Here is an 8,996-nt window from a genome sequence, read left to right on the forward strand (position 1 = left end):
TTTCTGGTTACTCACTTCTTCTTTTGAAACATTTTTCTAAGTTTTTCTGGTTACTGATTTCTTCTTTTTAAACATTTTTCGCAGTTTGTCTGGTTACTGATTTCTTCTTTTTAAACATTTTTCGCCGTTTTTCTGGTTACTGATTTCTTCTTTTTAAACATTTTTCTAAGTTTTTCTGGTTACTCACTTCTTCTTTTTAAACATTTTTCTAAGTTTTTCTGGTTACTGATTTCTTCTTTTTAAACATTTTTCGCAGTTTTTCTGGTTACTGATTTCTTCTTTTTAAACATTTTTCTAAGTTTTTCTGGTTACTGATTTCTTCTTTTTAAACATTTTTCTAAGTTTTTCTGGTTACTGACTTCTTCTTTTTAAACATTTTTCTAAGTTTTCCTGGTTACTGATTTCTTCTTTTTAAACATTTTTCGCAGTTTGTCTGGTTACTGATTTCTTCTTTTTAAACATTTTTCGCAGTTTTTCTGGTTACTGATTTCTTCTTTTTAAACATTTTTCTAAGTTTTTCTGGTTACTGATTTCTTCTTTTTAAACATTTTTCTAAGTTTTTCTGGTTACTCACTTCTTCTTTTTAAACATTTTTCTAAGTTTTTCTGGTTACTCACTTCTTCTTTTGAAACATTTTTCTAAGTTTTTCTGGTTACTGATTTCTTCTTTTTAAACATTTTTCTAAGTTTTTCTGGTTACTGATTTCTTCTTTTTAAACATTTTTCGCAGTTTGTCTGGTTACTGATTTCTTCTTTTTAAACATTTTTCGCCGTTTTTCTGGTTACTGATTTCTTCTTTTTAAACATTTTTCTAAGTTTTTCTGGTTACTCACTTCTTCTTTTTAAACATTTTTCTAAGTTTTTCTGGTTACTGATTTCTTCTTTTTAAACATTTTTCGCAGTTTTTCTGGTTACTGATTTCTTCTTTTTAAACATTTTTCTAAGTTTTTCTGGTTACTGATTTCTTCTTTTTAAACATTTTTCTAAGTTTTTCTGGTTACTCACTTCTTCTTTTTAAACATTTTTCTAAGTTTTCCTGGTTACTGATTTCTTCTTTTTAAACATTTTTCGCAGTTTGTCTGGTTACTGATTTCTTCTTTTTAAACATTTTTCGCAGTTTTTCTGGTTACTGATTTCTTCTTTTTAAACATTTTTCTAAGTTTTTCTGGTTACTCACTTCTTCTTTTATAACATTTTTCTAAGTTTTCCTGGTTACTGATTTCTTCTTTTTAAACATTTTTCTAAGTTTTCCTGGTTACTGATTTCTTCTTTTTAAACATTTTTCTAAGTTTTTCTGGTTACTCATTTCTTCTTTTTAAACATTTTTCGCAGTTTTTCTGGTTACTGATTTCTTCTTTTTAAACATTTTCCTAAGTTTTCCTGGTTACTGATTTCTTCTTTTTAAACATTTTTCTAAGTTTTCCTGGTTACTCATTTCTTCTTTTTGATCATTTTTCTAAGTTTTCCTGGTTACTGATTTCTTCGTTTTGAACATTTTTCTAAGTTTTCCTGGTTACTCACTTCTTCTTTTCAAACATTTTTCTTCGTTTTTCTGTTTACTCATTTAGCACTTTCAGGCACTTTCCGATCATTTCCTCGTTCCCGATTTCACCCTTTAAAACGCTTTCGGGCATTTCCCTAAGTTTTGCGGTTCACTCGTTTGGGACTCACTGACACCTTCTCTAGCTTCCCTGCTCACTTTTTTCGTACTGTTGAGAAAATTCGAACCCTTTCCTTAACTATGCCGGTTACTGACTTCACCGCTTCAGACCCTTGTCCCCGTAATGAAAGATACCATTTCCCACCGTGGGAAATGCACGAAAATCGGACTGAACACGGGGGAGGCTCCCCCCTCGAAGGCGAGACCGTCGGCAGAACCGCCGGGTCAAACCCGGCTGAGCTACCCGGCTTACAAGTCTCAAAGTCGGTATGAGCAGTCACGTCCACCCCCATTCCCTTTTGGACCACTTCCCACGGTTCCAAATGCATGAAAATCGGCCTGTACACGGGGGAGGCACCCGCCTCGAAGACGAGACCGTCGGCAGAACCGCCGGGTCAAACCCGGCTGAGCTACCCGGCTCGGAAGCGCCAAAGTCGGGTTGAGCAGTCACATTCACTCCCATCCCCTTTTGGGCAACTTCCCACGGTTGGAAATGCATGGAAATCGGACTGAACACGGGGGAGGCTCCCCCCTCGAAGGCGAGACCGTCGGCAGAACCGCCGGATCAAACCCGGCTGAGCTACCCGGCTTACAAGTCTCAAAGTCGGTATGAGCAGACACGTCCACCCCCATTCCCTTTTGGACCACTTCCCACGGTTCGAAATGCATGAAAATCGGCCTGTATACGGGGGAGGCACCCGCCTCGAAGACGAGACCGTCGGCAGAACCGCCGGGTCAAACCCGGCTGAGCTACCCGGCTCGGAAGCGCCAAAGTCGGGTTGAGCAGTCACATTCACTCCCATCCCCTTTTGGGCAACTTCCCACGGTTGGAAATGCATGGAAATCGGACTGAACACGGGGGAGGCTCCCCCCTCGAAGGCGAGACCGTCGGCAGAACCGCCGGATCAAACCCGGCTGAGCTACCCGGCTTACAAGTCTCAAAGTCGGTATGAGCAGACACGTCCACCCCCATTCCCTTTTGGACCACTTCCCACGGTTCGAAATGCATGAAAATCGGCCTGTATACGGGGGAGGCACCCGCCTCGAAGACGAGACCGTCGGCAGAACCGCCGGGTCAAACCCGGCCGGGCTACCCGGGTTAGAAGCCCTAGAGTCGGGTTGAGCAGTCACAATCACTCCCATCCCCTTTTGAACCTGTTCCCACCGTTGGAAATGCACGAAAATCGGCCTGTACACGGGGGAGGCTCCCCCCTCGAAGGCGAGACCGTCGGCAGAACCGCCGGGTCAAACCCGGCTGAGCTACCCGGCTTACAAGTCTCGAAGTCGGGTTGAGCAGTCACATTCACTCCCATCGACTTTTGGGCAACTTCCCACCGTTGCAAATGCATGAAAATCGGCCTGTACACGGGGGAGGCACCCGCCTCGAAGTCGAGACCGTCGGCAGAACCGCCGGGTCCAACCCGGCTGAGCTACCCGGCTTACAAGTCTCAAAGCCGGGTTGGGCAGTCACGTTCACCCCCATTCCCTTTTGGATCACTTCCCACGGTTCGAAATGCACGAAAACCGGCCTGTACACGGGGGAGGGTCCGCCCTCGAAGGCGAGACCGTCGGCAGAACCGCCGGGTCAAACCTGGCTGAGCTACCCGGCTTACAAGTCTCAAAGTCGGGTTGAGCAGTCACGTTCACTCCCATCGACTTTTAGACCACTTCCCACGGTTCGAAATGCACGAAAATCGGCCTGTACACGGGGGAGGCACCCGCCTCGAAGACGAGACCGTCGGCAGAACCGCCGGGTCAAACCCGGCCGAGCTACCCGGCTTAAAAGTCTCAAAGTCGGTATGAGCAGTCACATTCACCCCCATTCCCTTTTGGACCACTTCCCACGGTTGGAAATGCATGAAAATCGGCCTGGACACGGGGGAGGCTCCCCCCTCGATGACGAGACCGTCGGCAGAACCGCCGGAACAAACCCGGCTGAGCTACCCGGCTTACAAGTCTCAAAGTCGGTATGAGCAGACACGTCCACCCCCATTCCCTTTTGGACCACTTCCCACCGTTGGAAATGCACGAAAATCGGCCTGTACACGGGGGAGGCACCGGCCTCGAAGACGAGACCGTCGGCAGAACCGCCGGGTCAAACCCGGCTGAGCTACCCGGCTTACAAGTCTCAAAGTCGGGTTGAGCAGTCACATTCACTCCCATCGACTTTTGGGCAACTTCCCACGGTTCGAAATGCACAAGATTCGGCCTGAACACGGGGGACGCTCCCCCCTCGAAGGCGAGACCGTCGGCAGACCCGCCGGGTCAAACCCGGCTGAGCTACCCGGCTCGGAAGCGCCAAAGTCGGTATGAGCAGTCACGTTCACTCCCATCCCCTTTTGGACCGCTTCCCACGGTACGAAATGCATGAAAATCGGCCTGTACACGGGGGAGGCACCCGCCTCGAAGACGAGACCGTCGGCAGAACCGCCGGGTCAAACCCGGCTGAGCTACCCGGCTTACAAGTCTCAAAGTCGGGTTGAGCAGTCACATTCACTCCCATCGACTTTTGGGCAACTTCCCACGGTTCGAAATGCACAAAATTCGGCCTGAACACGGGGGACGCTCCCCCCTCGAAGGCGAGACCGTCGGCAGAACCGCCGGGTCAAACCCGGCTGAGCTACCCGGCTTAAAAGTCTCAAAGTCGGTATGAGCAGTCACATTCACCCCCATTCCCTTTTGGACCACTTCCCACGGTTGGAAATGCATGAAAATCGGCCTGGACACGGGGGAGGCTCCCCCCTCGATGACGAGACCGTCGGCAGAACCGCCGGAACAAACCCGGCTGAGCTACCCGGCTTACAAGTCTCAAAGTCGGTATGAGCAGACACGTCCACCCCCATTCCCTTTTGGACCACTTCCCACCGTTGGAAATGCACGAAAATCGGCCTGTACACGGGGGAGGCACCGGCCTCGAAGACGAGACCGTCGGCAGAACCGCCGGATCAAACCCGGCCGAGCTACCCGGGTTAGAAGCCTCAGAGTCGGGTTGAGCAGTCACGTCCACCCCCATTCCCTTTTGGACCACTTCCCACGGTTCGAAATGCACGAAAATCGGCCTGTACACGGGGGAGGGAGCCGCCTCGAAGACGAGACCGTCGGCAGAACCGCCGGTTCAAACCCGGCTGAGCTACCAGGCTCGGAAGCGCCAAAGTCGGGTTGAGCAGTCACATTCACTCCCATCCCCTTTTGGGCAACTTCCCACCGTTGCAAATGCATGAAAATCGGCCTGTACACGGGGGAGGGAGCCGCCTCGAAGACGAGACCGTCGGCAGAACCGCCGGATCAAACCCGGCTGAGCTACCAGGCTCGGAAGCGCCAAAGTCGGTATGAGCAGTCACATTCACTCCCATCCCCTTTTGGGCCACTTCCCACGGTTCGAAATGCACGAAAATCGGACTGAACACGGGGGAGGCTCCCCCCTCCAAAACGAGACCATCGGCAGAATCGACGGGTCAAACCCGGCCGAGCTACCCGGGTTAGAAGCCTCAAAGTCGGGTTGAGCAGTCACGTCCACCCCCATCCCCTTTTGGACCACTTCCCACGGTTCGAAATGCACGAAAATCGGCCTGTACACGGGGGAGGCACCCGCCTCGAAGACGAGACCGTCGGCAGACCCGCCGGATCAAACCCGGCCGAGCTACACGGCTTACAAGTCTCAATGTCGGTATGAGCAGTCACGTCCACCCCTATTCCCTTTTGGACCACTTCCCACGGTACGAAATGCATGAAAATCGGCCTGTACACGGGGGAGGCACCCGCCTCGAAGACGAGACCGTCGGCAGAACCGCCGGGTCAAACCCGGCTGAGCTACCCGGCTCGGAAGCGCCAAAGTCGGGTTGAGCAGTCACATTCACTCCCATCGACTTTTGGGCAACTTCCCACGGTTCGAAATGCACAAAATTCGGCCTGAACACGGGGGACGCTCCCCCCTCGAAGGCGAGACCGTCGGCAGAACCGCCGGGTCAAACCCGGCTGAGCTACCCGGGTCGGAAGCGCCAAGGTCGGTATGAGCAGTCACATTCACTCCCATCCCCTTTTGGACCGCTTCCCACGGTTTGAAATGCACGAAAATCGGCCTGTACACGGGGGAGGCTCCGCCCTCGAAGGCGAGACCGACGGCAGAACCGCCGGGTCAAACCCGGCCGGGCTACCCGGGTTAGAAGCCTCAGAGTCGGGTTGAGCAGTCACATTCACCCCCATCCCCTTTTGAACCTCTTCCCACCGTTGGAAATGCACGAAAATCGGCCTGTACACGGGGGAGGCGCCCCTCTCGAAGGCGAGACCGACGGCAGAACCGCCGGGTCAAACCCGGCCGAGCTACCCGGGTTAGAAGCCTCAGAGTCGGGTTGAGCAGTCACATTCACCCCCATTCCCTTTTGGACCACTTCCCACGGTACGAAATGCATGAAAATCGGCCTGTACACGGGGGAGGCACCCGCCTCGAAGACGAGACCGTCGGCAGAACCGCCGGGTCAAACCCGGCTGAGCTACCCGGGTCGGAAGCGCCAAGGTCGGTATGAGCAGTCACATTCACTCCCATCCCCTTTTGGACCGCTTCCCACGGTTTGAAATGCACGAAAATCGGCCTGTACACGGGGGAGGCTCCGCCCTCGAAGGCGAGACCGACGGCAGAACCGCCGGGTCAAACCCGGCCGGGCTACCCGGGTTAGAAGCCTCAGAGTCGGGTTGAGCAGTCACATTCACCCCCATCCCCTTTTGAACCTCTTCCCACCGTTGGAAATGCACGAAAATCGGCCTGTACACGGGGGAGGCCCCCCTCTCGAAGACGAGACCGTCGGCAGACCCGCCGGATCAAACCCGGCCGAGCTACACGGCTTACAAGTCTCGATGTCGGTATGAGCAGTCACGTCCACCCCCATTCCCTTTTGGACCACTTCCCACGGTACGAAATGCATGAAAATCGGCCTGTACACGGGGGAGGCACCCGCCTCGAAGACGAGACCGTCGGCAGAACCGCCGGGTCAAACCCGGCTGAGCTACCCGGCTCGGAAGCGCCAAAGTCGGGTTGAGCAGTCACATTCACTCCCATCCCCTTTTGGGCCACTTCCCACGGTTCGAAATGCATGAAAATCGGCCTGTACACGGGGGACGCTCCCCCCTCGAAGGCGAGGCCGTCGGCAGAACCGCCGGGTCAAACCCGGCTGAGCTACCCGGGTTAGATGCCTCAAAGTCGGGTTGAGCAGTCACATTCACCCCCATCCCCTTTCGGCCCCCTTCCCACGGTTGGAAATGCATGAAAATCGGCCTGTACACGGTGGGCGCTCCCCCCTCGAAGGTGAGACCTTCGGCAGAACCGCCGGGTCAAATCCTGCCGAGCTACCCGCGTTAGAGGTCTCAATGTCGGCTTCAGCAGTCACATTCAATCCCATTCCCGTTTGGACCTCTTCCCGCCGATGGAAATGCACAAAATTCGGCCTGAACACGCGGGACGCTCCCCCCTCGAAGGCGAGACCGTCGCCAGAACCGCCGGGTCAAATCCGGCTGAGCTACCCGCGTTACAGGTCTCAAAGTCGGGTTGAGCAGTCACGTTCACCCCCATCCCCTTTCGGACCCCTTCCCACGGTTGGAAATGCATGAAAATCGGCCTGTACACGGTGGGCGCTCCCCCCTCGAAGGTGAGACCTTCGGCAGAACCGCCGGGTCAAATCCGGCCGAGCTACCCGCGTTAGAGGTCTCAATGTCGGCTTCAGCAGTCACATTCAATCCCATTCCCGTTTGGACCTCTTCCCGCCGATGGAAATGCACAAAATTCGGCCTGAACACGCGGGAGGCTCCCCCCTCGAAGGTGAGACCTTCGGCAGAACCGCCGGGTCAAATCCGGCCGAGCTACCCGCGTTAGAGGTCTCAATGTCGGCTTCAGCAGTCACATTCAATCCCATTCCCGTTTGGACCTCTTCCCGCCGATGGAAATGCACAAAATTCGGCCTGAACACGCGGGACGCTCCCCCCTCGAAGGCGAGACCGTCGCCAGAACCGCCGGGTCAAATCCGGCCGAGCTACCCGCGTTAGAGGTCTCAATGTCGGCTTCAGCAGTCACATTCAATCCCATTCCCTTTTGGAACACTTCCCGCCGTTAACAATGCACGATATTCGGCCTGAACACGCGGGACGCTCCCCCCTCGAAGGTGAGACCTTCGGCAGAACCGCCGGGTCAAATCCTGCCGAGCTACCCGCGTTAGAGGTCTCAATGTCGGCTTCAGCAGTCACATTCAATCCCATTCCCGTTTGGACCTCTTCCCGCCGATGGAAATGCACAAAATTCGGCCTGAACACGCGGGGCGCTCCCCCCTCGAAGGCGAGACCGTCGCCAGAACCGCCGGGTCAAATCCGGCTGAGCTACCCGCGTTACAGGTCTCAAAGTCGGCTTCAGCAGTCACATTCAATCCCATTCCCTTTTGGAACACTTCCCGCCGTTAACAATGCACGATATTCGGACTGAACACGGGGGCCGGTCCGCCCTCGAAGTCAACACCGTCCGCAGAACCGCCGGGGCAAATCCGGCTGAGCTACCCCGCCCCCGAACACTCAAAGTCCCTCTGAAGCCTTGCATTCGCCTCCTTGGAAAATTGACGTCAAACATTACCAAAATCGGGGGCACGAGCACTAAAGCTAAGTCTCACCCTTTCCCTATCCCTAACCAGGAACCGAACGCCCACCCTCAGCCTCACACCAACGCCGGTGCCACTCCAGACAGACACACCCTTCAAAACCACACCCATCCGGCCATGCAACTCAAAAAGGGTCCAAATTCAGAAACACCCCCTTCAAAAGGCACTCCATCCTCGGCCACACCACCGGGACATGCTCCCCTCGGCGATAATTAAGCCCCCACCACTATTTGAAGCCAACCGCAGCCGCAACTCGAACGGAGAAATCAGTAACCAATTCAAAAATGCGCTTGGTTACTGATTTCTACTGAGCCGAAAAAATTCTAAGTGTCGGTGGTTACTGATTTATACCAACCCGAAAATATTCTAAGTGTCGGTGGTTACTGATTTATACCAACCCGAAAAAATTCTAAGTGTCAGTGGTTACTGATTTATACCAACTCGAAAAAATTCTAAGTGTCAGTGGTTACTGATTTATACCAACCCGAAAATATTCTAAGTGTCAGTGGTTACTGATTTGTACCGACCCGAAAATATTCTAAGTGTCAGTGGTTACTGATTTATACCAACCCGAAAAAATTCTAAGTGTCAGTGGTTACTGATTTATACCAAGTCGAAAAAATTCTAAGTGTCAGTGGTTACTGATTTATACCAACCCGAAAATATTCTAAGTGTCAGTGGTTACTGATTTATACCAACTCGAAA

This window comes from Chiloscyllium punctatum, unplaced genomic scaffold (genome assembly GCF_047496795.1).
Source record: "Chiloscyllium punctatum isolate Juve2018m unplaced genomic scaffold, sChiPun1.3 scaffold_770, whole genome shotgun sequence".
Taxonomy (NCBI): Eukaryota; Metazoa; Chordata; class Chondrichthyes; order Orectolobiformes; family Hemiscylliidae; genus Chiloscyllium; species Chiloscyllium punctatum.